Genomic DNA, 24,099 nt, shown 5'->3' with positions numbered 1-24,099 from the left:
ATTTCCAGAAGTCTATATCATGGTATTTCATGATTTTTACCATTACATAAAAAGCTTAGTCATTAAAAAAATGATTTACTATTAAAAAACTGTTAGCAGAGGTTAAGCGGTGGGGGTGGGGAGGGGGGAGAGGAGACATCTGTAATATCAACAATAAAAATATATATTAAAAATAAAATAAAAATGTTAGTATATACTTCGAATTCGTGTTTAAACAACGTTTTGGGGAATAAGTTATGTAAAACCGTAAGTTAAATAGTTCCTCATGTATAAGGAAGACTAGCCTTCGTCTCAGCATTCCTAAGGCCTGTTGGTTCCCAGCACAGGCGGGTGTGCCCACTGCAGGTCGGCACTGCCGGGCGCGGGCCCGGTGCGGCCGTGGCACGCGAGGCCTGTCCTGGGACTCGGGCCAGTGGAGCCACTGTCAGGAAGGGCGGAGGGCACAGACTGGGTCTTCTGGGACTGTGTGACTTTGGAATTACAGGGGCAGGTACGGCTCGGAGAGTCTGTGGGTTTGGTTCCAGACACCACAGTAAAGTGAGTTGTACTCTTTTTGCCAGTGGGGGGTCGGGTCTTGTCTGCAGTGGAAACCACCTGTGAAGCGCAGTGAAGGGAAGTGTGTCTACACTCCTTTTCTCTGGGTCTTGAGAAAATTATGCAGAAACGGGGAACCGTGAGCGTTGTTTGGCCATTTATTGCTCGCTGACAAAAGCGAATGACTTTAGGACGGCCGCTTGTTTGTTTTGTTTCGTGTCTTGCTCACAGCTTCGCTGTCCCAGGCTGCCAGGCTGGGCTCGTTTAAGCAGTTCTGCTGTGGTCACTCTGACGGACACATTCCGCTGGCCGCTCAGGGGGCCAGTCTCTGCTTTCTGTTTCTCTTCCTTTTGTACCATATAGTCTTTTTAAAAAAGATTTCTTATTGATTTTTAGAGATTGGAAGGGAGAGAGAGAGAAACACTCTCTATATGGATGTGAGCGCAAAACATCCATCAGCTACCTCCTGCACGCCCCTACGAGGGTTTGAGCCTGCAGCCCGGTCATGTGCCCCGACCAGGACGTAAACCAGTGACCTCCAGTGCAGGGACGAGGCTTGTACCATGCCGTCTTGTTGTCTCAGGCTCCCTGCCTTTGCAGGAGGATTGCTGGCCTTACTTGGTTGCTTAGGGCTCACAGACTGCAGAAGCAGAATTAGCCAGACCTCCTTAAGCCGTAGGCTTGGAACCAGCACAGCATCCTTCCTGCCACATTCTGCTGGTTACAGCAAGTCACAGGTCAGCCCGGTTCCAGGGGACAGGACCAGACAAGGGTGTGCGTCCCAGGATCGCACCAGGCAGCTGTAGTCTGCGCACTGCATAACGGGGCTGCGGGGGAGCTCTGGCGAGCGAGACCTGAGCTGCCTGGTGCTTGCAGTGCTTTGAACCTGGCCCTGCTTAGGGAACCCGAGGAATACGGTGATGCCCGTCCCGTTCTGCCAGCCAGGTTTCCCCCCTCATCCCCATCACTTGTCTTTCTGTGGCTGTCACTCTATTTCAGTCTCGGTAGCAGCTTTTATTAAGTTCGGGTTTTCTAAATGATGATCGGGCCGACTGGCATGAAGGAACCGAGTGTCTTGTTCTCATCACTCCCGAGTGCAGTAATGCAGCTACACGTCTCATGCACAGAACATGGGTGCAGCTTCGGGCCCTTTGGGAGGGTCATGCCCACGCGTGCAGGTCTGCCCTTATCTGAAGCGAGCACACGGGCTGCGGTGGGAGGAGCTTGCTGCCTGACAGGACTGAGAAACATGACCTTGTAAATAGGAAGGGCTGGGTGCGGAGGAGGGGCAGATAGGGTTACCGGACACAGTTCTGGAGGGCTCTCCTCGGCTGTAAGTCACTCCGTAGTTTAAAAACGTCCTCGCGCTGACCGTCCTGGGCGTGAAGCTCTTACTTCTCTGGGGAAAACAAGTCTTCTGAGCGCTGTTTGGTAGCCCATGGTCATGGGTAAAGAGGCTGGCGGGGGCACACGGGTGAGTCCTGGCTGAAGACGTGCCAGCAAGCCCTGCTCTCTGCGTTTGGTCAGTGTGGGGAGGAAGGGGTAGTTCAGTGAACTTACTTTATCAATTAGAACATACTTTACCTTAAAAGTAGGTAAACGAATGGACTCTGCTCTTACGGTTGAAGAATGAGCCGGCTGTGCTTGGGTAAGCGTGGTGGCTTGATGGTCAGGTGGTGCTGATCCCTCAGCGCTGCCTCCGGGCCGTGGCCTCACTGTCATCTTCTGGGAAATGCCAAGAACATCTTTCTTGCTGGGTTTTTCTAAGGGTTAGTTGGAATAATGTTGGAAAGCAGGAAGTATGGTCCCTGGGACATAGGCAGCCCATGACCATTGCTACTGCTTATAACTCCTTATTATGAATAAGGTGAAATTAAACAAGTCCACTTTTCTGGGATGCGCTCATTTCTCAAGGACAGTTGTTTTGGCGGGAGCAGAGCTGCATATTAAATCTCACCTCTTAAGAAGGAAGTTGCCGAAGTGAATCAGAAAGAAACCCCACGTGGCAGAACGGGCGGGTGGGAGGGGAGCTGTGCAGTCGGGAAGGAGGCCCTGCGGACCCCACCGTCACCGTCCTCGGTGTGTGCGAGCATGGGGATGGCTGAGGCCCCTTCGAGGTCTGCGAGTGGTCCTTGACAGCAGGGCTCAGGAATTTCACGTCTAACAGGTGGCTCAGGGGCGCGTTCCTTTGAGAAGTGCTGTTAGAGAGTCTGTCAGCTGGGTGCTGAGGAACAGCATAGGAAGTGTGTTCTGATGCTCTCGGGGACACTTTCTAAGCTGTAGCCCATGAAGCACATGTGTGACATGTAAACAGAAAGAGATCTTAACTCCTAAACCTCCCAGATGTTTAAAGGGGCTTCAGGTGAGTGCCCAGGACCTATCCGAGCGACTCCAGATTGATGCAGGCGGTTTCAGCCAGGAGCAGGCCGGCGGCCCTGCTGCAGGAGAGGAGACTCCGGGGAATGCTGACATCCACTGGTGACAGTGCTGCTGGGAACAGCTCAGTTAGACATGGTGATTGGATATCACATCATCTGCCTTTTTCTTTGCTAAGATAAGCTCCTCAACAATGGAGGCTCTGAGTGAAGTGTGTCTGACCAGCGTGTGGTCTTCAGGTGGTAGGAGGTGGATGCCATGCTCCGTCTGCTGGGGAGCTCCACTGCGTAGGAGGGCCTCGGCCTGGGAAGAAAGTCAGGAGAAACGGTCTAAGCTCTACATCCATTAGTGAAGGACCCCCACAGCCTGAAACTCTTCCCTAAGGCTTGCTTAGGACAGTGGTAGTGACAGTCTGTGTGTGTGTCACTTAAACCCTCTTCAGTCCCGTGATCACAGCTGTCATTGCCATGGCAGGTCTTTCAGCTGGGGCTGTTAGTGGAAAAACTTAACCTGTGTTTATAGCAACCATATTTTTATGGCGTTGGTACATTTTGTGGTAAAAAACAACCACCAAAAACCAGGCCAGCCCCTGCCTCTGTCTCAGGGTGAGTGGAAAGGATCAGTGGGCATTGGTTTGAGGAGCCCATCGTTTTGTGTGTTTACCTGACTTTGTGGCCAGTACTTTGGGGAGAAAACAATATAATAAACTCCTCTCTCTTTGCCCTATGAGTGGTGAAACGGGGTTTGATGTTTAAATGTGAATACCCAGAATGGGAAGGGTACATGGTGCTCAGGAATTTCATTTTCCTAGGGTCAAAGTTTTGGTCGTTACAACTTTTTAAAAACTTTCTTTGTGATCAATTTTCTTTTAAAGTGTTGGCTATCAAAAGAGCTTAGGTTTTAGATCATCCCGTGCACCGAAAGGTTGCCGGTTCGATTCCTGATAAGGGCACGTACCTAGGTTTCTCTCTTTCCTTCTCACTCTCTAAAAAAATCAATAAAAACATATTAAAAAATAAAGTGCTTAGGCTTTAAAGTAGACAAACCCAGTTGTGAGGTCTGGCCCTCGGCTGAGCGAGCTCGGTCAAGTGCACTTTGGAAAAGCCCTCGTTTTAGCATTTGTAGGCAGCATTCACATGTAAAGTGGTAGTAAAGTTATCTGTTGTGTGCCTTAAACCTGGCACTCAGTATTCAGGAAATATTCCCTAGGATGGGTTCATAATAGCTCGTCACTGATGGCAGGCATGTTTCAGGATTATTATTTCTTACTATCAGAAAGGGAACACACTCCATATGCTGTGTTTCTCAGCACCCCAGCAGGGTCTCGGCAGCATCCTGCGCTTCCCTTGGCAATTGTTTAGGTGTTGTAAATGAGGACACAGAATAACCACGTATCTGGTCAGAGTTTGCTGCCAAATAAGTTACGAAGGAACTTGAGTTTTTAATAGCTTTTGGGATTTTATTGGATTTGTGGATAAAGGATTGTGTTCTCGTATTTCTACTTTATTTTTTTTACTATATATTTTTATTGATTTCAGAGAGGAAGGGAGAGGGAGAGAGAGCTAGAAACATCAATGATGAGAGAAAATTTTTGATTAGCTGCCTCCTGCAGCCCCACCCTGGGGATTGAGCCTGCACATCTGGCATGTGCCCTGACTGGGAATGGAACAGTGACCTCCTGGTTCTTAGGTCGATGCTCAACCACTGAGCCATGCTGGCTGGGCTCTACTGTATTTTAAACTTGAGAAGAAATGCTTGAGGGAAAAAAGTATTCTAGGAGTAAAATTTTAGCCGTTTAATTGATTTTCTCATTTTGGGAAGTTTGTGTTTTGAATTATAAATTTGCCTCTACGATGTAAGTGTATACTTAGAAGCATGCTTTAAAGTTCTTGGGAAGAGTATTTGTAAATAGTAAATTAACACTGTATGTCTGCTACTTGAGTAGCTTTAAAATATCTTGAAATTATGTATTTATAACAAAAACTTCAGCAGTAGTGTATTCCTCTCAAGTGCCTAGTGTAACTTGGACCTGACTGCTGCAGACGTGGGGTCTGCAGCGTGGCCGGCACTGCCGTCGGTGCTGAGTGGGCGTGGCGAGCGTGGCCAGGGCTGTGGAGGAGCGAGGGCCCGAGCGGGTGCCCCAGCCAGGGGAGTCCTGGTCCTGATGCTGGAGGCCGTGCTGGTTTCCCGCGTGTCAGCATCCTCGTGCTGCCGACAGCAGTGTGGCACGCACGCAGCTGCTAGAGGTGAGCCTGGACCAGGGCCCAGGCCTCTGACAGCCGTCTCCCGGGCACCTCACGGGGCACGCTCTGCTCTTCCAGGGCGAGGAACTGAAGGGTTAGCAGGTCTCCATGGCTACTTAATGCTGGCAGATTAGAATTCTTAATGTATTTGCAAACGCCAGGAAGTGTTCGGCGACCAGTGCCATGCAGAGGACAGCGACTGGCCCGCAGGCCTGACGTGAGCGCTCCTGTCCCTGCTGCTGTGGCTGCTGTCTGCCGTCTGGAGGCAGCCAGCACGGGTGTCTGAAGAATATCAAAACACTAAAAGCTTTGGATTTGAAGGGAAAAAAGCCTGGTAAGCAAGTATTATGTCCTTAAAATACCAAACTTAGAAACAAATGACCTATTACTTATGGAAATGTTTGTGTCGTTTTGAAATAGGAGATTGTATAATGTAATTATGTGAAGTTTGATCTTTGCAAAGTAAGAATGGTACGTTTCCCCCCATGTTTTTCCCAGAACACATGGAAATGATCTCTCAAACAATCCCTACAGCTGACCTCCCCTCCCTGTTCATGCGCCACACTTTTACACATTATCTTTTTTAAGACTGCTTGTTCCTTCTCTCTCAGCCATAAGAAAAAGCGTTTCCAATAACTAGGTCTAAAAGCCCCACAAAACCACCCTACTGTGAATCCTTAAGTGGAAAAAATAAGAGAATAATAACATGTGACGGATGTGGCCAACAGTTCAGTGTCAGGCATGGGTTTAGCTCAGCATTTCTTGTTTTACAGTCTGTTTGCTGTGCAGATGCAGTGGAGAGCGTTGGCTTTGAGCCCAAGAATTCTGGGTTCAGATCCTGAGTCACTAGTTTTGTGGCCCTGGGCTCTTTGAGTCCTGAAACCCAGTTTCCCTCTGTCAGTAAGAACACTAAAGACTCTGAGGGTAACAGTTGACATTAGAGATTGTTTCTTCGTACAGTAGGAGCCCAGTAAGTGCTCACTGTTGTTTGTACTGTTTTTGGCGTCCGAGACCTGACTCAGATCCCAGGTTAAGACGGGCTGTGTTTCTGTGTCGCTTAGACACCCATGGGAGTGCAGTGGTCTCGGACAGGTGCGCTCCGTCGTCTGGGGGAGCCACACAGCTCTCCTACATGTTACTCCAGTGGGTTCCGTGTGTTTGAAACCCACGTCTTCAGATGCTCGGTGTTACTTGAAGCTTCTTAATTGACATGCAGCCCAAGAGTGGGAAACCTGTTGTCTACTGAGCATCACTAAGGCCTGGCGAAAATTACCAAATGCAACAATATTTGCTTGGAAAGTTTTGGTATTTTGCCATTGTAAACATAATGCTGCATATTATAAGAAATTGAGGAAATTATAGCAAATTAGAATCAAATGATCTGATTCTCATTGCTGATACCATTTTGGCATTCTTCTCCTTTGTTGATGTAAATAAATTTTAGTATCCTTTTGAAACAAATAGAAATCATCTCACTAAATTAACAGTAATTATGAAAAATAAAGTACAGTGCATGGCAAGTAAAAACATATTTCATTTTTTTACTATGACCTGAGGAGGAAGGTGATGGAGCAGGGAGTGAAGGAGAGATTAGTATGATAAAAGACAATAATAGTGTCAAGTCCTGCGTTTTTGTTTTGTATTTGGGGACCATATCTGTTTACCTTTAAAATTAGAGTAGTTGCTGCTAAATTTGATAAACATATTTTCCTCCTCGCTAATGCTTTCTAGTAAAGTACAGACATTTTGACAACCCTTACAATGAAGGAAAACTTGTTTTTTTGGAAAGTTGGTACGATGTATTTAATTATATTTTTTGTAGAGATGCATTTTTTGAGCAACATCACCATCTTGTGGCTTTCTGGAATATTGTTGCCAGACCTGTGTTTTACAGCTGTAAGCCTAAATTGCTCTGATGTTGGCCAAGGGATCAATCAAGTTCATAATGGGCAGTTCTTACTGTAAATGGAGGGTAGGGAGTAGAAAATAAAATTATCTGTACACTAGGATTGCAACTTTGTAAGAAAAAATGTGTATTGAGGAAAATCATAGTATAAAATGAAAGCAGTTGTGAGTTAGGTTGTGTGATTATGGATGATTGCCACTGTTTCATGTTTTCATGAAACATGCAGTGATTTTAGTCAGCTAATCCTAATCTAGGAAGTACCATGTGCTTTGTGCTCCATTCATTCTTTTTAAAAATATATATATTTCTTTATTGATTTCAGAGAGGAAGGGAGAGGAAGAGACAGAAACATGAATGATGAGAGAGAATCATTGATCAGCTGCTTCCTGCACGCCCCCTACCAGGGATCGGGTTTGCAACCCGGGCATGTGCCCTTGACCAGAATCAAACCTGGGACCCTTCAGTCCGCAGGCCGATGCTCTATCCACTGAGCCAAACTGGCGAGGGTTCCATTCATTCTTTAATAAGGTGACCCAGGCTGAGAATTCAGATGCCTTAGCAGCCAGTTAACAAGGCTGCTTTTGGCTAGCAGTGTTATCTAAGCTGGTAGATCTTGGAGGAGGATTTTCTATATGAGTTTCTGTACCTTTTTCCCATTCTGATGACAATTTTAAACAAAAAAGTCAATTTGAGAAGTATGGTAGTTCATTGAACAAACCACCTAAAACTAAATGAGGCTCTTTGGCTTAAAGCCTGCTTGTTGTTTTGAGATTCGGTTGGCACTAGGGGTCCTTCATTAGCAGACATGTATCAGACCCAGGCTGTGAGGCAGGCATGTGGATGCAGTGGTGAGGATTTGTGCTATACTTTTGGAATTTACAATTAGCATGCAGTGATGAACACAAAAGTGGGATTGGGGATTCTGGATAAAAATAGGTATAATTTATTGAGTGTTTACTATATGTCAGGCACCGTGCCAAGTGCTTTTTCTCTGTCAGAAATTTCTTTTGGAATTTTGCTCTGATTTTGCAGGAGCAATGCATATGCACATAAATAAGTGTTTGTGGCAGCGCTGAAACATCTCTGTGGTGCAGTAGGTTTCCTTGTACCATGCAAGTGGTTCAGCGGGTGTGGGTCTGGTAGGCTTCTGTGGCTGGTGTTGATAGCTCACCAGCGTTTACAATGTTCTGTGGGATCGTTTGTGCTATGTTCTAAGCAGCCATACTTCCCCAAGACTTAGAAAATCCAATTGATGAAAATTTGGCGATTAGTATATGACTTCTGAATTATTTTGAATAATTAGCCTAGAGAATGTCCCATGTCTAATGAACTTATCTCTTGTTTATATACTTTTGGCCATTTGAGTGTTTAGTAAGTCAAACAAGCATTTTATATAACATGTATCTTTTACTTTTTTACTGGATATTTTTGTTTGTTTATTTGTTTTAAATTTTTAAATCTTATTTGTTGAGAGTATTACAGATGTCCCCTGTTTTTCCCACCACTGAACCCTCCAACCTGGTTCCTGCCCCACCCCAAGCCTTCACCACCCTATTCTCTGTGTCCATAGGTGAGATCTTTGGTTAATCTCTTCCCACCCCTCCACCCCCCCTTCCCTCTGAGATTCTTCAGTCTGTTCCATGCTTCCATGCTTCTGATTCTATTTTATTCACCAGTTTATTTTATTTGTTAGATTTCTTGTTCGTTTATTTTGATTTTTAGATTTAATTGTTGATAGATATGTATTTGTTGCCATTTTATTGTTCATATTTTTTATCTCTTCTTCTTCCTCTTTCTCTTCCTCTTCCTCGTCTTCCTCTTCTTAAAGAATACCCTTCAACATTTCATGTAATACTGGTTTAGTGGTAATGAATTCCTTTAGCTTTTTCTTGTCTGTGAAGCTCTTTATCTGACCCTCAACTCTAAATGAGAGCTTTGTTGGGTGGAGTAATATTGGTTGTAGGTCAGCTATTCATCACTTTGACTATTTCTTGCCACTTCCTTCTGGCCTGCGTAGTTTCTGTTGAGAAGTCAGCTGACAGTCGTATGGTTGCTCCCTTGTAGGTAACTAACTATTTTACTCTTGCTGCTTTTAAGATTCTCTCTTTGTCTTTAGCCCTTGGCATTTTCATTATGGTGTATCGTGGTGTGGGTCTCTTTAGGTTCCTCTTGTTTGGTACTCTATCTCCTGGACTTGTAAGTCTATTTCTTTCACCAGGTAGGAGAAGTTTTCTGTCATTATTTCTTCATATAGGTTTTCAATATCTTGCTTTCTCTCTTCTCCTGATACCTCCATAATGTGAATGTTGGTACACTTGAAGTTGTCCCAGAGGCTCCTTACACTGTCTTCGTATTTTTGTAAGTCACCTGAGCTGGCCACTCTAGGTGTGCCCCTGTGTGGGCTATATGCACAGTCTTGTAGTTGAGCCTTCATTGCTGTTGGCATCACTGGGAGGAGTTGATTGACCTCCAGGCCAACTTGCTGTGAGGACCAGCTGCAACTACAGCTGCTGTGCAGGAAACACCCTTGTAGAGCAGGACTTGCTTCAGTGGGGCTTTGGTGCTCACTGAGTGTGTTGCTTGTAGATGTGTAGAGTTGTAATCTGCTGTGGTCTGAAGCTGTCCACTGGGTCCACTGGCTCTAGGGCCTCCAGGGAGGTGCAAAGTCAGCCACTGCCTGGGACCACCCAGCAGGAGCTACAGAGGGATCTGTAGACAGCTGCTATTTGCTGTTCGTTTTGGGCTTTGAAGTGCCCAGGAGAGGCCCAGCTATGAAGCAAGGCAGGCTGGTGCTAGTGCTGGGTCATGGGCTGTTTATTTATTTATTTTTAACTTTGGTTACATTTTATTGAAGAATGTCATCAAATAGAATAACTAGCCATAATTTAAAAAAAAAACACACAAAACTTTTGTATGCTCTTAAAGAGGGGAAGTCCTCTTGAAATATGTATAATTTCTTGTGATAGCAACAAAGGTAAATCTCATCCTTTTCAGTATTCTAAAGTCCACTGACTGTATCCCAAGACTGATTTTAGTGTTTGAGAATTTTTAATTGCATGAGCTTTCCTTTCTGAGTTAATTTCCACAACTCAAGCACTCTGTTCTTCTCTTCCTCATGCTCTTCTCTCTCTGTATTTTTGTTTGGTCTTCTTCAGTTGTGGGTGCCTCTTGAGACTCTGTTTCTCTTCCCCTGAGGAGGAATCATATGATTATAACTTCCTTATATACATACCAACTTGCAACTAACTTTCTTCATTTCTAGTCTTTATCTTTCCTTATTTTTTTTAAATAAATCTTTATTGTTCAGATTATTACAGATGTTCCTCTTTTATCCCCCCATTGCTCCCCTCCACCCGATCCCCCCCCCCCCGCCCCATGCCCTTACCCCCCACCTCTGTCCTCATCCATAGGTGTAAGATTTTTGTCCAATCTCTTCCCACACCCCTCACATCCCCTTCCCCCCGAGAGTTGTCAGTCCACTCCCTTTCTATGCCCCTGATTCTATTATATTCACCAGTTTATTCTGTTCATCAGATTCTTTATTCACTTGATTTTTAGATTCACTTGTTGATAGATATGTATTTGTTGTCACTTTGTTGTTCATAATTTTTATCTTTACCTTTTTCTTCTTCTCCTCTTCTTCTTAAAGAATACCTTTCAGCATTTCATATAATACTGGTTTGGTGGTGATGAACTCCCCCGCCCCATTCAAAAAACCCTAACTAATTTTACTGGGTTAATTGTTTTATTAATTGTGAATCTTCTTTTAACACATTTATTGAATAGTTATAAAGACTGAAAACTAAGCTAGGGGCTGGAATTATAAAGATGAATCCTACACCCAAAGGTGGATTCAGCAGGCACCAGAGCCCCAACACAGCGAATCCTGCTCCCTGGCATCGGCCTCTGCACAGCAGCTCCTCTGCTGTAGTCACAGCCCCCTCACAGCTCGTCAGCCTGAGGGGCCGTCCCTTTCATTGAGGTGCCAGCAGTAATCAAGGCTCAGCTACAACAGGAGGGCACACACAACCCACTCAGGGGGCACATCCGGAGCACTGACTCAGTTGACAGGCAGATTACCACTGACCACCTCTTCCCCCCCCCCCCCCCCCCCCCCGGACGCTTACTGCATAAGGCCACACTGCCAAGACTGGGAGATGTAGCACATCTTCCTAATACATAGGAACAAACCCAAAGAGTCCCTCAACATGAGGAGACAAACATGTCCCAAATGAAAGAACAAAGCAAAATTCCAGAAAAAGAACTAAACAAAATGGAGACCAGCAATCTACCAGATGCTGAGTTCAAAACACTGGCTATAAGGATCTCAGTGAGAACTTCAACAAAGAGATAGGAAACATATAAATGGAGATAGAAAAAAATGAACCAGTCAGAAATGAAGACTATAATTATTGAAGTGAAGAATACATTAAGAGGGAATCAACAGTATGTTAGATGAAGGAGAGGATCATATCTGCAATTTGGAAGACAGGTAGAGAAAACACCCAGTCAGAACAGCAAAAAGAAAAAAATAATTAAAAAAAAGAGAGAGAGGATAGTTTAAGGGGCCTCTAAGACAACATGAAGCCTAACAGCATTTGCATCATGGGGGTGTCAGAAGGGATTGAGAACCAATTTGAAGAAATAATGACTGAAAACTTCCATAAACTATGACGAAGGGAAAAGATATACAAGACTAGGAAGTGCAGAGAGTCCCAAACAAGGTGAACCTAAAGAGCCCACACCAGGATACATAATGAAAATGGCAAAGGTTAAAAACAAAGAACCTTAAAAACAACAAGAGAAAAGCAGTTAGTTACCTAAGACTGTCAGTTGATTTCTCAACAGAAACTTTGCAGGCAGAAGAGAGTAGCAAGAAATATTCAAAGTGATGAAAAACAGAAACTTACAACCAAGATTACTCTATTAGCAAGACTATCATTTAGAATTGAAGGTGAGCTAAAGAGTTTCCCAGACAAGAAAAGCTTAAGGAGTTCACCACCACCAAACCAGTATTACAAGAAATGTTAAAAGGTGTTCTTTTAAGAAGAGAAAAAAAGATAAAAAATATGAATAATAAAATGGCAATAACTACATATGAACAATTATTTTAAATGTAAATGTATTAAATGTTCCAATCAAAAGACATGGTGGCTGAATGAATAAGAAAACAAAACCCTTACATATGCTGCTTATAAGACCCACTTCATATCAAAAGACATATACAGACTGAAAGTAAAAAGATGGAAAAAGGTATTTTATGCAAATGGAAATGAAAAAAAAAGGAGGAGTAGCAATACTTATATCAGACAAAATAGACTTTAAAACAAAGGCTATAACATGAGACAAAGAAGGACCCAGCAAGTCCACTTTTGGGTATTTGAAGAAACCCAAAATACTAATTCATAAAGGCCTATGCAACCCCTATGTTCATTGCAACATTTACAATAGCCAAAATATGGAAGCAATCCAGGTGTCCATCAATAAAGAAGATATGGAATATGACTCAGCCATAAAAAGGAATGAAACCTTGCCATCTGCAATAACATGGATGGACCTAGAGGGTATTATGCTGAGTGAAGTGGATCAGAGAAAGAAAAGCCATGTGATTCTACTGATATGTGGAATCTAAAGAACAAAACAAACAAACCAAACAACCAACTTACAGAGAATGTGTGGATGATTGCCAGGTAGGAGAAGGTTGGAGGACTGAGTGAAAAAGGTGAAGGGATTAAGAAGTACAAATTGGTACTTACAAAATAGTCATGGGTATGTAAAATATAGCATAGGGAATATAGTCAACAATATTATAATAACTATGGTGTCAGATGAGTACTAAACTTATCGGGTGGTCACTTTATAAGTTATATAAATGTATAATCACTATGTCGTACACCTAAAACTAATATAATATTGTATGTCAACTGTAATTTAAAAGTTAAAAAATTGCCCTGACCGGTTTGGCTCAGTGGATAGAGCGTTGGCCTTCGGACTGAAAGGTCCCAGGTTCGATTCCGGTCGGGGGCATGTACCTTGGTTGCGGGCACAACCCCAATAGGGGGTGTGCAGGAGGCATCCGATCAATGATTCTCTCTCATTGATGTTTCTAAACTCTCTATCCCTCTCCCTTCCTCTCTGTAAAAATCAATAAAAAATATATATATATTAAAAGTTAAAAAAATTATTACAAGATGAGTCGTAATAAAGAAATGTACAGTATAATAGGCAAATAGAGAAATAAGCAAGGTTTCAGTGCTGTAAAACACAGAGCCACTAAGGAGTGCAAAACTGGAACTGGAGGGATGACACTTGAGCTGAATGTCAAAGGATGACGAGAAGTGGTGTTGAGGAGCAGTGAGGAAGTTAGCTGCAGGAAGTTAGTGGGCAGCAGTGATGAAGGTGTTGTTAACCGTGGGTTATTTAAGGCAGCATAAGGTTGAATTCAGCAAGGCTTTTAATTGCTGCAGTGAAGAGCACACGATAGTAATGCAGATGTTTGTTGATCTCATAAGGGCAAGGAATTTATATTCATTTTATCACTGCTGGAGAAATATTGGGTTATAAAGTAATCTTGAGAGCAAGGAATTCACATAGTTTGGAAATGGTTCAAAATTGGCAGTAAAAAATGAATCTGGAAATGGACTAAGACTTAGAACTGTTAAGAGATAACACAGGAGTATTGAGAATGTTAAGGGCAGCGGCAGTGGGCACACCAGGAGCATGTGACAGGGGTCCTGGGAGTTGCTGCCGGTGCCTGCTGAAGATGCCCAAGGCCCGGCCCTGAGGGGAGAGCAGTTTCCAGACTTGGGGCCTGCGGACGTCAACCAGACACCATCCCATTTAAAGGTAAAATCAGAGCACAGCGGAGGCCGGAGCAGCTGGCCGCAGAGGAAAGAGAACACAGAAGATGAGGGGAGAAGATTCGTAAGAAATAAAGCTTGGTCGAAGCAGGAGGCCAAAGGGAAAAGAAGAAAATTAATGAAAACAGGAAAAGGGGGGTGGGTTCTGAATTTGAGGATGAGGACATGGAGGAACTTCTGAATAACACATGGCTAATGAAGAAGTTTAAAAAAGGCAAAATCACTGAAGAAGAATTTGAGGAGGGGTTGCTGACGAGTGCCCAGGGGTCCATCAGGACGGCGAGTTTGGGGACCTCGGATGTGGAGGGGACAGCTGATTCTGGAGCCTCAGGTGAGCAGCGCCTTTCCCTGCGATCAGGACCTCGACCCTCAGCCCACGGGCTGTCCTTTCAGGCTGGGGGGATAGGAGGCTTTCGCACATGAATGTTTTACTACAAACGTACCAGCCGTGAAGGCCAACAGAAGATGTGAATTATTTGATATAAATAATATATGTCAATATGTATTTTGATGGGTTGCCTATAATTAAAGAGCTCATTTTTCTGGGCCTATTTTATGTGTGTGTGTGTGTGTGTGTGTGTGTATTAAATATGTTTTTATTGATTTCAGAGAGGAAGGGAGAGGGAGAGAGAAACAATCAGTGATGAGAGAGAATCATTGATCGGCTGCTTCCTGTACGCCCCCTACTGGGGATCAAGCCCACAACCCAGGCATGTGCCCTGACTGGTTCATAGGTCGATGCTCAACCGCTGGGCTATACTTATTCTTAATAGACAGATACTGGTGCAGACTTGATTTCAGGCTCGCGCGCTCCTTGCATGTCCTTGTCCCGGACTGCGTTCTCTCTGTGCAGGGCACCGGCACCGGCATCGGGGGGCCAGTAGCCCAGGGTTTTCCTTCTTTCCTAAGAACGGGTCCTAGGATTCCTATTGGGGAGTATCTGAAAAGCTGCCTTCTGTTGAATAAATTGTATTTCCTTCTTTAAAAAAAAGAATTTTAAGAGTTGATTTGAGCCAGAAGCTATTAGAATGGAACCAGGACCCCCCTGCGACAGAACGGCGTGAGCTGTGTCTGAAAAAGAGGTGCAGAGACGAGGCCTGGGTCTGTGTCGCCAGGAAGAAGAGGTAGACGTGGGAGGAGGAGTGAAAACAGAACCAGAGGTTTGGGGAAGTTAATGTACTTACCTCCTCTGGCTGTAAATCTGGAACTGGGTGGGGATACAGAAGAGTTGGGTATTCGTGCTGACGTAGGGAATTTGGCCTCCTCTTCCTCCTCCCCACATGTCCAGTAGACCCGTGACGAGCAGTCTGGTGTGACATCAAGGCCTGTGACGAGCCGTCCTGATAAAAGTTCCTGCTTCTGAATATTTAGGTCATGCAGATGAGGCGAATCTGTCAGAACCATGCTTTTTTATAACAGGGTTCTACTAGAAACATCTCTGAGATGCATCACAGAAGCTGTCTACACCAGCGGTTGCCAACTGGTGGTCCGCGGACCACTGGTGGTCTGTGAGGTCCGAAAGGGTGGCGACCGCTGGTCTACACAGTTAGAGCCACTCCACTGTTTACTAAGGCTACCAAGTACCCACCCCGCTGAGCCCAGAACTGTGGGGTTTCCCAGGCAGCAGGGCTGAATGGAGCGGGGCGGGGGGGGGGCTCCTCTGGGCGAATCAGGGCACACTGTCCCCCTCTTGTTTCTTGTCCCACTTTATAAACGCATTGAAATGACCAACAGTAGCTTTTTAGAAGTGTTCTCTAGAGGTAGATGTAACATGCCTGTATTGTTTAAAGTGAAATGTCCTACTTTGAGCTTATGTTTTTGTGAAATACTTACTTTAAGGTTGCAGAATCTTAGGTGCCTAGGACAGGGCAGGCCGTGTGGTTAGTCTCTCTGCCACATTCATTGGGTTTTCAATTGCATTTTGTTGATGCCATAGCTTTGCCTAATTGTAGGCTCTCTAACCTTCCAGAGTCCCCGTTCAGCAGGCTAAACTTCTCCAGCACCTGAGCTGTGCCAACCTGTTGCTTTCCTGAGAGGGATCCTGTGGGCCAACATTGTCTTCTGACTCAGCCTAAGGCCGGACTCTGTCTCCACCATTTTTGCGTTCTTGCCAAACCCACTGTACAGATAGACACATGACAGTATTTCTCTGCTTCTCCAGGCGTTAACACTATGCACAGTGTGCAGAATGGATCAGATCTGTTGTTTTCTTAAATGTTGCTTCTGACTTACTAGTAAGAAGGACATCACAAGCAATTGAGATATGTCCTGTAAGTGAGGATTTGATCGTCTGTAACTGAGGACTGAAAGTCTAGTTTATTATCTACACTAGGGTTCTCTATTCTTTGCAGTTGCATATTAATATTTGCTCTGGCATTTTTAAAGGGTTGAGCTGGACGTAATCAGCTTACACATATATAGCTGTATGCTCTGGGTATAGGTGATGACCTGAATTTATTTGGATGGATAACAAATTTGCGTAAAGTCTGTTAAAACTCGGGCTTTGTTTTTTCTCTTCCACACTTGGTCACACTGTTAGGTGGCAGAATTAGAAATGAAGTCCAAGTAGTCAGACTCCAGAGTCGGCTCTTAAAAGCTCTGGGCCATTGCTTCCCGCAGCGCGCTCCTCCCAACCCTCACCTGGGATGTGGTGCCATCAGCCACCCAGGTCATGGGCGAGGCATTCTAGTCTCTCAGAACCTTCTCTTACCTCTCAGCTACCCCACGGTCTGGTCAGAGATCTGTACAAACCCGTGGGGTTTTGGTCACACTGGCAGTGCTCGCGTTCAGATGAATTCATTACAGTGTCACCTACTGCCAGGGTTCTGTGCACGCCTGTGGGCCTCGAAACCGTCGCTGCCTGTCAGTTACCTCCGGAGGAACTGTGACCCTCCGTGCTTGGCGCCTTCGGGTGCCACAGGAACTCATGGCATCCTGTACATTTGGGTCACCATGTTTGCCCTCTGTAGCTCAAGTCGTGAGCCTGCTCATTCCTGAAGGTTTGATTACCCACTTCCCCTGGGCGCCCTGATGGTCTGCTTTACGTTCACCTCTGTTTCAGTAACGGCCACTCTGAAAGCTCTCTCTTTGTTTGCAGGTTCATCTCTGCACTAGACTATGAGCCCCTTGGCAGGAGGAGTCGGGTCACACTCATCTTCAGGTCCCCAGCGTCCGGTGCAGTTCCTGGTGCAGAGTGAGTGACTGCAGCTCTTTAAACTAAGGCCATGTCTAACCGTCAGGCTCCATACGTCTTGATGACTGACTCCCTGTGTGGGCCTAGCAGTGACGTCGTCATGGAAAATAGGGCCGTAGACTTGCACTGCTTCTGTGCTTGGGGTCCCCTGGGTGAGACAGCAGCGCCCCTCTCACACAGCGCTGTCGCCCTGCTCGGATCCCCGAACGTCTCCAGTGGCCCGCTGTCTGCGGGCCGCACCCCTTGGTGTTGTGAGTGAGGTGTGGGAACCGAGTTGAAATGACCATGTAAGTTGCGGTGTCCATCCCCTTTCAAGGAAGGTGGTGCCGTTTCTGAACCATGTCTGCGTGTCCCGCAGTTTAAAACAGCAGCTCCTGGTCACCGAGGCGTGCCCTCGGAGTGAAGGCAGCAGCAGCCTGGGCGGGAGCTGGGACCCAGGCAGTACCGGGAACGGTCCTTCACCTCGCCGGCCCGGACTCCCAGTCTGCACAGGTTTTATTTTTATTTTTTGTTAATCCTCACCCAAGAATATTTTTCCATTGGCTTTTAGAGAGAGTGGAAGGGAGGGGGAGAGACACAGAGAGAGAAGCACTGATGTGAGAGAAACAACGATTGGTTGCCGGGGATCAAGCCTGCAACCAAGGTACGTGCTCTTGATTGGAATCAAACCCGGGACCCTTCAGTCCATGGGCCGGTGCTCTATCCACTGAGCCAAACAGGCTAGGACAGTGGTCGGCAAACTGAGGCTCGCGAGCCACATGCGGCTCTGGCCCCTTGAGTGTTAACGCCACTTCTTTTTTTAAAATATATTTCATTGATTTTTTACAGAGAGGAAGGGAGAAGGATAGAGAGTTAGAAACATCGATGAGAGAAAAACATTGATTAGCTGCCTCCTGCGCATCCCCCACTGGGAATGTGCCCGCAACCAAGGTACATGCCCTTGACCGGAATTGAACCCGGGACCCCTCTGTCCACAGGCTGACGCTCTATCCACGGAGCCAAACCAGTAAGGACCTAACACCACTTCTTCAGAATAGACTCGCCCAGGCCAAAAACCGACTTCTGCGCATGGGCCATGAAGTTTCAATCGCACTGTATGTGCGCGCTCGCACGTGGTATTTTGTGGAAGAGCCACACTCAAGGGGCCAAAGAGCCACATGTGGCTTGCGAGCCGTGGTTTGCCAACCACTGGGCTAGGACCTGCACAGTGTTTTAGACATCACAGTTCTCAAAGAACTTGACCCTGTGCGTGTTTGTCTCTATTCTCTGCAATTACCCTTCTGTCTAATCCACTAATCACGCCCCTCGGTTTTCTTCCAATCCCCTTCCGCATGAAGGAGTGTCTTCGCCTGGCCTGGGTCCTCAGTGCTGCGCAGGCTGAGTGCGCGTCTCCCAAAGCTGTCCCTACTGACCTCCCACCCCCCGAGGGTGCTGACCGCCCTCGCCTGCACCATCCGCGCCTTCTGTCATTCTTCAGATTTTTAAGTTGGAAATCTGAGCATTCCGGTTTATACGTAATATCTGGAAGTGAGTAATAAATGCAAACATTTGGGAACTAGCCACTCCACTTAGAGAGCGAGGTCAGTCCCCGCACAGTTAGAGTCGCTGTGAGCGCTGCTGAATGCCGCTGTGACCCCGCGAGCCTGTCTCCCAGCCCCCGAAGTAACTGCTGCTCTGAACTGTTTTCTGAAATCTCCTCTTTCTATAATAGTGTCACCACAAATGCATTTCTTTGTTTCAAGTTTTATAATTTTTGTTTGTAGGCTTTTTAAAACTTGCACAAATGGTATTTTATTATGGGGGGGCAGTATAATTTACAAATGTTTATACAATTAAAAAAAAAACCATTCAGACACCATAAAGGAACACAGAAAACCTCTTCCCCACGTGTTGGTCTTCCCGTCAGCTGGGCGGCGGCACCCTGATAGGCCTGGCCTTGAAGGCTGCGTTGTCCAGGTGTGGCTGGCTCAGGGGCAGGTCTGGAGTCCTGGTCCGCTGCCATGTTTCCTTTCAGACATAGTCCTTACCCCCTCTGGGACCTGCTGCGGTTCCCACTTTGGGGACACGCCCCACCGACTTGATTTTCATCTTCCCAGCTGGTCCTTCCTGAGGTGGTTGAGCCAGAGCCACTTCCCCACCACTCCGTGGATCTCTGCTCTGGCCTCCGGCAGCATGAGCACGCCCCCCCCCCCCCCGCACCCCCCCTTGCTGGAGGGCCAGCCTTACCGGGAGCAGCCCTCAGGTCTTGGAGGCTCAGGGTGGAGAGGCCAGTCTTCTGCCTTCCTGAGGATTCACCTTCCAGGGACAGCTCACTCTGTCCTTCGAGCCCCCTGGTCTGACCTCCGACAGATGGGGCTGAGGTCCGGTCCGAGATGCCTCACTCATGGCCGGGCCGTTTCTGAGCCCGGGTGTCTCACTCTGCAGGCTGCGCTGCCGAGGCTGGCGTGCTGGTTTCGGTTCGATTCCTGCTGGGCCTCTGCCGCTGCTCTTACTAGTACACCTCCCGTCCTCCCCGGGGTCTGCAGACTGCCCTCCTCCGAGGCGGCCGGCCGGAGCAGTCCTCTTCCAGGAGAGCTCGGGGCTGTGCGTAAACTCAGGGTGTGGGGTGTCATCAGCCTGCGAGCATCTGAGAGTAGTCCTCTTTGGAGCTACCCGACCAAACGTCCCCCCTGCCGTGTGGGTCTCTCTGCCATCGGCGCTCTCTGTCGTCATCACCCTGGTTCCACTGCACGGCCGTCTGCCACGTGTGTCCTGGCATCGCCTCTGCCTCATACAGAATACCCTGTTGCGTGGCTCAGTGGTTGAGTGAGGACCCTGGAACCAGGAGGTCGCCAGTTCACTTCCTGGTCAGGGCACATGCTCGGGTTGTGGGCTCCATCCCCAGGGGCGTGCAGGAGGCAGCTGATCGATGATGTAACTCTCTCATCATTGATATTTCTCTCTATCTCTCTCTCTTTCTTTCTAAAAACCAATAAAAAGATATTTTAAAAAATAGTCTTGGTCTCCATAACCATCTCCCTGTTTGTGTCAAAGGCGTCGTCCCCTCTCCCACGTGCGTGCTCTGAGAGCTGTCTGGGCAGTGCGGTGCCTCCGCCGGTGTTTGGTCGGAATCCTGGTTTCTTTCTTGCTGTCTTTACTCAGTCAGCCATGCCCACGTGGTTCTGTTACCTGGAGGCTCCGCAGGAGGCTCGGCGCTGAGCGGGGTCCAGGTTCTCAAACTCGGCGCCATCGGAGCCTTTCGGTTCTCTGGAGCAGCGGTCAGCTGGTGGTCCGTGAGGTCCGAAAGGTCGGCGACGCTGCTCTGGAGCCCGCTTCACGGGCGAACGCGCCACACCGATAGCTCGTCCTGCAAAGAGCCCCTTGGGCAGGCAGTGCCGCGGTGCAGGTTGGGTTCCCAGAAGCGTCACGTGGGGGCAGTTGGGGAAGATGGCTCTGGTCGACACTGGTTCCCAGGCAGCCGGTGGAGCGGCGGGCAGTGGCAGTGAGCCGCCTTGCGCTGCTCGTCATCCTGTGCCAGGCGGGTGAAACCCCTTCCTGTGCGGGTGGGACGCGACGCTTCCTGTCCTCACACGCGACCGTCAGCCCAGTCAGCGGGGAAGACGGGCGTCCGGTGTCTGTGGGAGCAGGGGCGGGTGGAGCGCGAAGTGGCTGTTTCTGAGCCTGCCAATGTGCAGTCTTGTCTGCTTCCCGAACTGAGCCTCGTTCTCCGTACTAATGCTGTTTGCTGTTGTAACTAATCCCAGGGTTTTCTGTCTGCGTCTGCCTGGCTTGTCCCTTTCGTGTTTTTGCTTTCATCCTGTCAGCGTCTTTATTTTGTACGAGTCTCCTACCTCCTGAGTTAGTCCATATGCCTGGTTCTGGTGGCTCTGTATTTGGACTCTGACTTGTGCTTTCTGGGAGGCCTGGCTGTCGGTTCATTCCTGTATTTTTCTAGCCTGTCTTTGGTCGGGTTGGGTTCTTGTTGCACTCTCTCCTTGCTACTTATTTGAAGGTTCCCCTCTATTGCTGTCCTTTGTGCTTGCCCTGGGCATCTGTGGGCAACGCTGCCTGGTGTCAAGTTAGACAGACCCAGCCCGTCCGCTGAGCAGTGCGGGGCCCACACCCGCTCCCGCCTCGCCCTGGCCCCCTCGGGGTGCTCTGTGCCTTTTCCCACGTTTGGTGGTGTAAACACGTTGTTTAAACATTGTAATAAGCTGTTACAGTTGCTTGATTCCCCACTGTTTGTCTAGATTTTCTTTTGTGCTACCCGTTTCTTCACTTGCCTGTCCCTCCTGTATCTCACACCATCTCCTGGAGACGTTTTCCTCTTGGATGGCCGTCGTAGATGGGCCTGAGTAGAGAAAGGTCTTCACTTCTGGCCTCCCTGGCGAAGTCCAAGGAGTTCGGTGGTGCAGCTTTGTCTCGGTCCCCTGTCAGTGCATGTCCTGCCGCTCGTGCCCCATCCCCCCCCCCCCGTCCCCGCTGTCCAAGCTGTCCCTGCCGCCCGTGCCCCCCCCCCCCCGTCCCTGCCGCCCATGCCCCCCGCTGTCCCTCCCGCCCGTGCCCCCCCCGCTGTCCCTGCCGCCTCTGCCCCCCCCGCTGTCCCTGCCGCCCGTGCCCCCCCCGTCCCTGCCGCCCGTGCCCCCCCCCGTCCCTGCCGCCCGTGCCCCCTGCTGTCCCTGCCGCCCGTGCCCCCCGCTGTCCCTGCCGCCCGTGCCCCCCCCCGTCCCTGCCGCCCGTGCCCCCCGCTGTCCCTGCCGCCCGTGCCCCCCCCCGTCCCTGCCCTGCCCCCCCCCCGCTGTCCCTGCCGCCCGTGCCCCCCCCCCCGTCCCTGCCGCCCGTGCCCCCCCCGTCCCTGCCGCCCGTGCCCCCCCGCTGTCCCTGCCGCCCTGCCCCCCGCTGTCCCTGCCGCCCGTGCCCCCCCCCCCGTCCCCGCGCCCCGGCCCCCCCCGCTGTCCCTGCCGCCTCCTGCCCCCCCCCCGCTGTCCCTGCCGCCCGTGCCCCCCGCTGTCCCTGCCGCCCGTGCCCCCCCCCCGTCCCTGCCGCCCAGCCCCCCCCGCTGTCCCTGCCGCCCGTGCCCCCCGCTGTCCCTGCCGCCTCTGCCCCCCGCTGTCCCTGCCGCCCGTGCCCCCCCCCCGTCCCTGCCGCCCGTGCCCCCCCCCGTCCCTGCCGCCCGTGCCCCCCGCTGTCCCTGCCGCCTCTGCCCCCCCCCCGCTGTCCCTGCCGCCCGTGCCCCCCGCTGTCCCTGCCGCCCGTGCCCCCCGCTGTCCCTGCCGCCTCTGCCCCCCCCCCGCTGTCCCTGCCGCCCGTGCTCCCCCCCCCGTCCCTGCCGCCCGTGCCCCCCGCTGTCCTGCGAGACTGCTGTCACATCACTCCTCGTGCTGTTGCATGGTCTCTGTTCTGCTGGTCTGCAGTTTCAGTGCCGTGTCCCAGGTGTGGATTTCTTTGTTTCTCTAGCCTCTTGTTTTTTTTAAAAAATGTGTTATTATTGGTTTTTTTAGAGAAGGAGGAAGGGAGAGGGCAAGAGATAGAAGCATTGATCGGCTGCCTCCTAAATGCCACCTCCTGGGAGATCAAGCCCACAACCTGAGCATCCGGGAATTGAACCAGCAACCTCTTGGTTCAGGGGTTGACCCTCAGTCCACTGAGCCACACTAGCTGGGCCCCAGCCTCTTATATGTTGTGCTTCTTAGAATTGTGCATAAATGTCCGTCGTTAGTTCTGGGAAGTTATATCATTTTCTCTCTTAGTACGGCCTCCTTTTTCTTCATTTTCTGGGACTATGAGTAGACAATATATGTCAGATCTCATTTTTTTCTTCCTATCTTTTAGCATCTTTGGTACTTTCCATTTGTTTATTTTAGCACTCCTTCTAAATGATTTTTTTTCAGATTTATATTTAAGTTAATTGATTTTCTTATGTTTTGTCTAATCTGAATAAATGATGGATTTTAGTTATTAATGATATGTTGATATTGATTCATTAATGAAAACAAATGTTGCATACTACTGAAATCTGTGATAATATGGGAAAGTAAGTATGGGCCCTATGAGGAGTCTATTATCTTCACAATTTTTCTGTAAATCTGAAACTATTCTAAAATCAAATAGCTCTGGCTGGTGTGCTCAATGGTTAGAACGTCAGCCCTCACACCAAAGTTCAATTTCTGGCCAAGGTTCACATACCTGGTTGCAGGTTTGATTCCCGACCCCAGTTGGGGCACATGCGGAAAGCAACCAATCGATGTGTCTCTCTCACATCCATACTCCTCTCCCTCCACTCTCTCTAAAAATCAATGGAAAAAAATATTCTCTGGTGAGGATTAACAAAAATAATGATAAAAATAAATAAATAACAAGTAAATTCTACCTGGTTCTTTTTCAAATAATGCAGTGCCATATTCATAGTCTCTTTTTGCTTGACCATGTTTTAGTTGCTCATTTATTGCTAAAACTAATTTTTAAAAGTTTATGTTTGGTAATCATAATACTTAAAGTCCTTGCAGGGTTGGAAACTTATTTTTTTTGTTTCTGCTGACTCACTCATGGTGGCTTGTTTCCTTCCAGCTTGATTTTCTAAATTATCCTAATATATAAAAGCCCAGGGTCCGTAACGTCCAAAATGACCGAAGGCTCGACCAGCTGGAAGTCAGTCCTGCAGTCAGTGCTCAACCCAGCACTGACGGCCAAGGGGTCTGCAGATCAGGCCCGGAGAGAGAGGCCGGGTCTGATCCGCAGCCTCCATGGCAGCTGTTTATCAGCCATTGCCTCTCTCTTTCCCTCCGAGCTTCACCAGCAGCCACGACTCTGTTTCTCTCTGGGCCTCCATGGGGGCTGCTGATCAGCCCCACCTCTCTGATCAGGCCTTGAGATAGGCCCAGAGACGCTGACTGGCATAAAAACCGACCAATCAGAACCAAATTGGCCAGCAGGGGAGGGCAGTTGGGGTTGAGATCAGGCCTACAGGGGAGGGAAGTTAGGGGTGATTAGGCAGACAGAGGCAGTTAG

The 24,099-nt window shown here is 48.3% G+C and overlaps 1 protein-coding gene across 1 annotated transcript in view; it reads left to right on the top strand.

Annotated features, from left to right (window-relative positions):
- WWP1 (WW domain containing E3 ubiquitin protein ligase 1) overlaps positions 1-24,099 on the top strand; it is an 83,737-nt gene that overhangs the window by 3,986 nt on the left and 55,652 nt on the right. The window contains exon 3 of the mRNA XM_054708705.1: positions 17,017-17,112. The gene's annotated coding sequence lies outside the window, so the exon portion shown is untranslated. The remainder of the gene's footprint in view (positions 1-17,016; positions 17,113-24,099) is intronic.

The sequence above is a fragment of the Eptesicus fuscus genome, chromosome 19, assembly GCF_027574615.1.
Source record: "Eptesicus fuscus isolate TK198812 chromosome 19, DD_ASM_mEF_20220401, whole genome shotgun sequence".
In the NCBI taxonomy this organism is placed as follows: Eukaryota; Metazoa; Chordata; class Mammalia; order Chiroptera; family Vespertilionidae; genus Eptesicus; species Eptesicus fuscus.
This window is presented reverse-complemented; position numbering and strand designations above follow the sequence as displayed.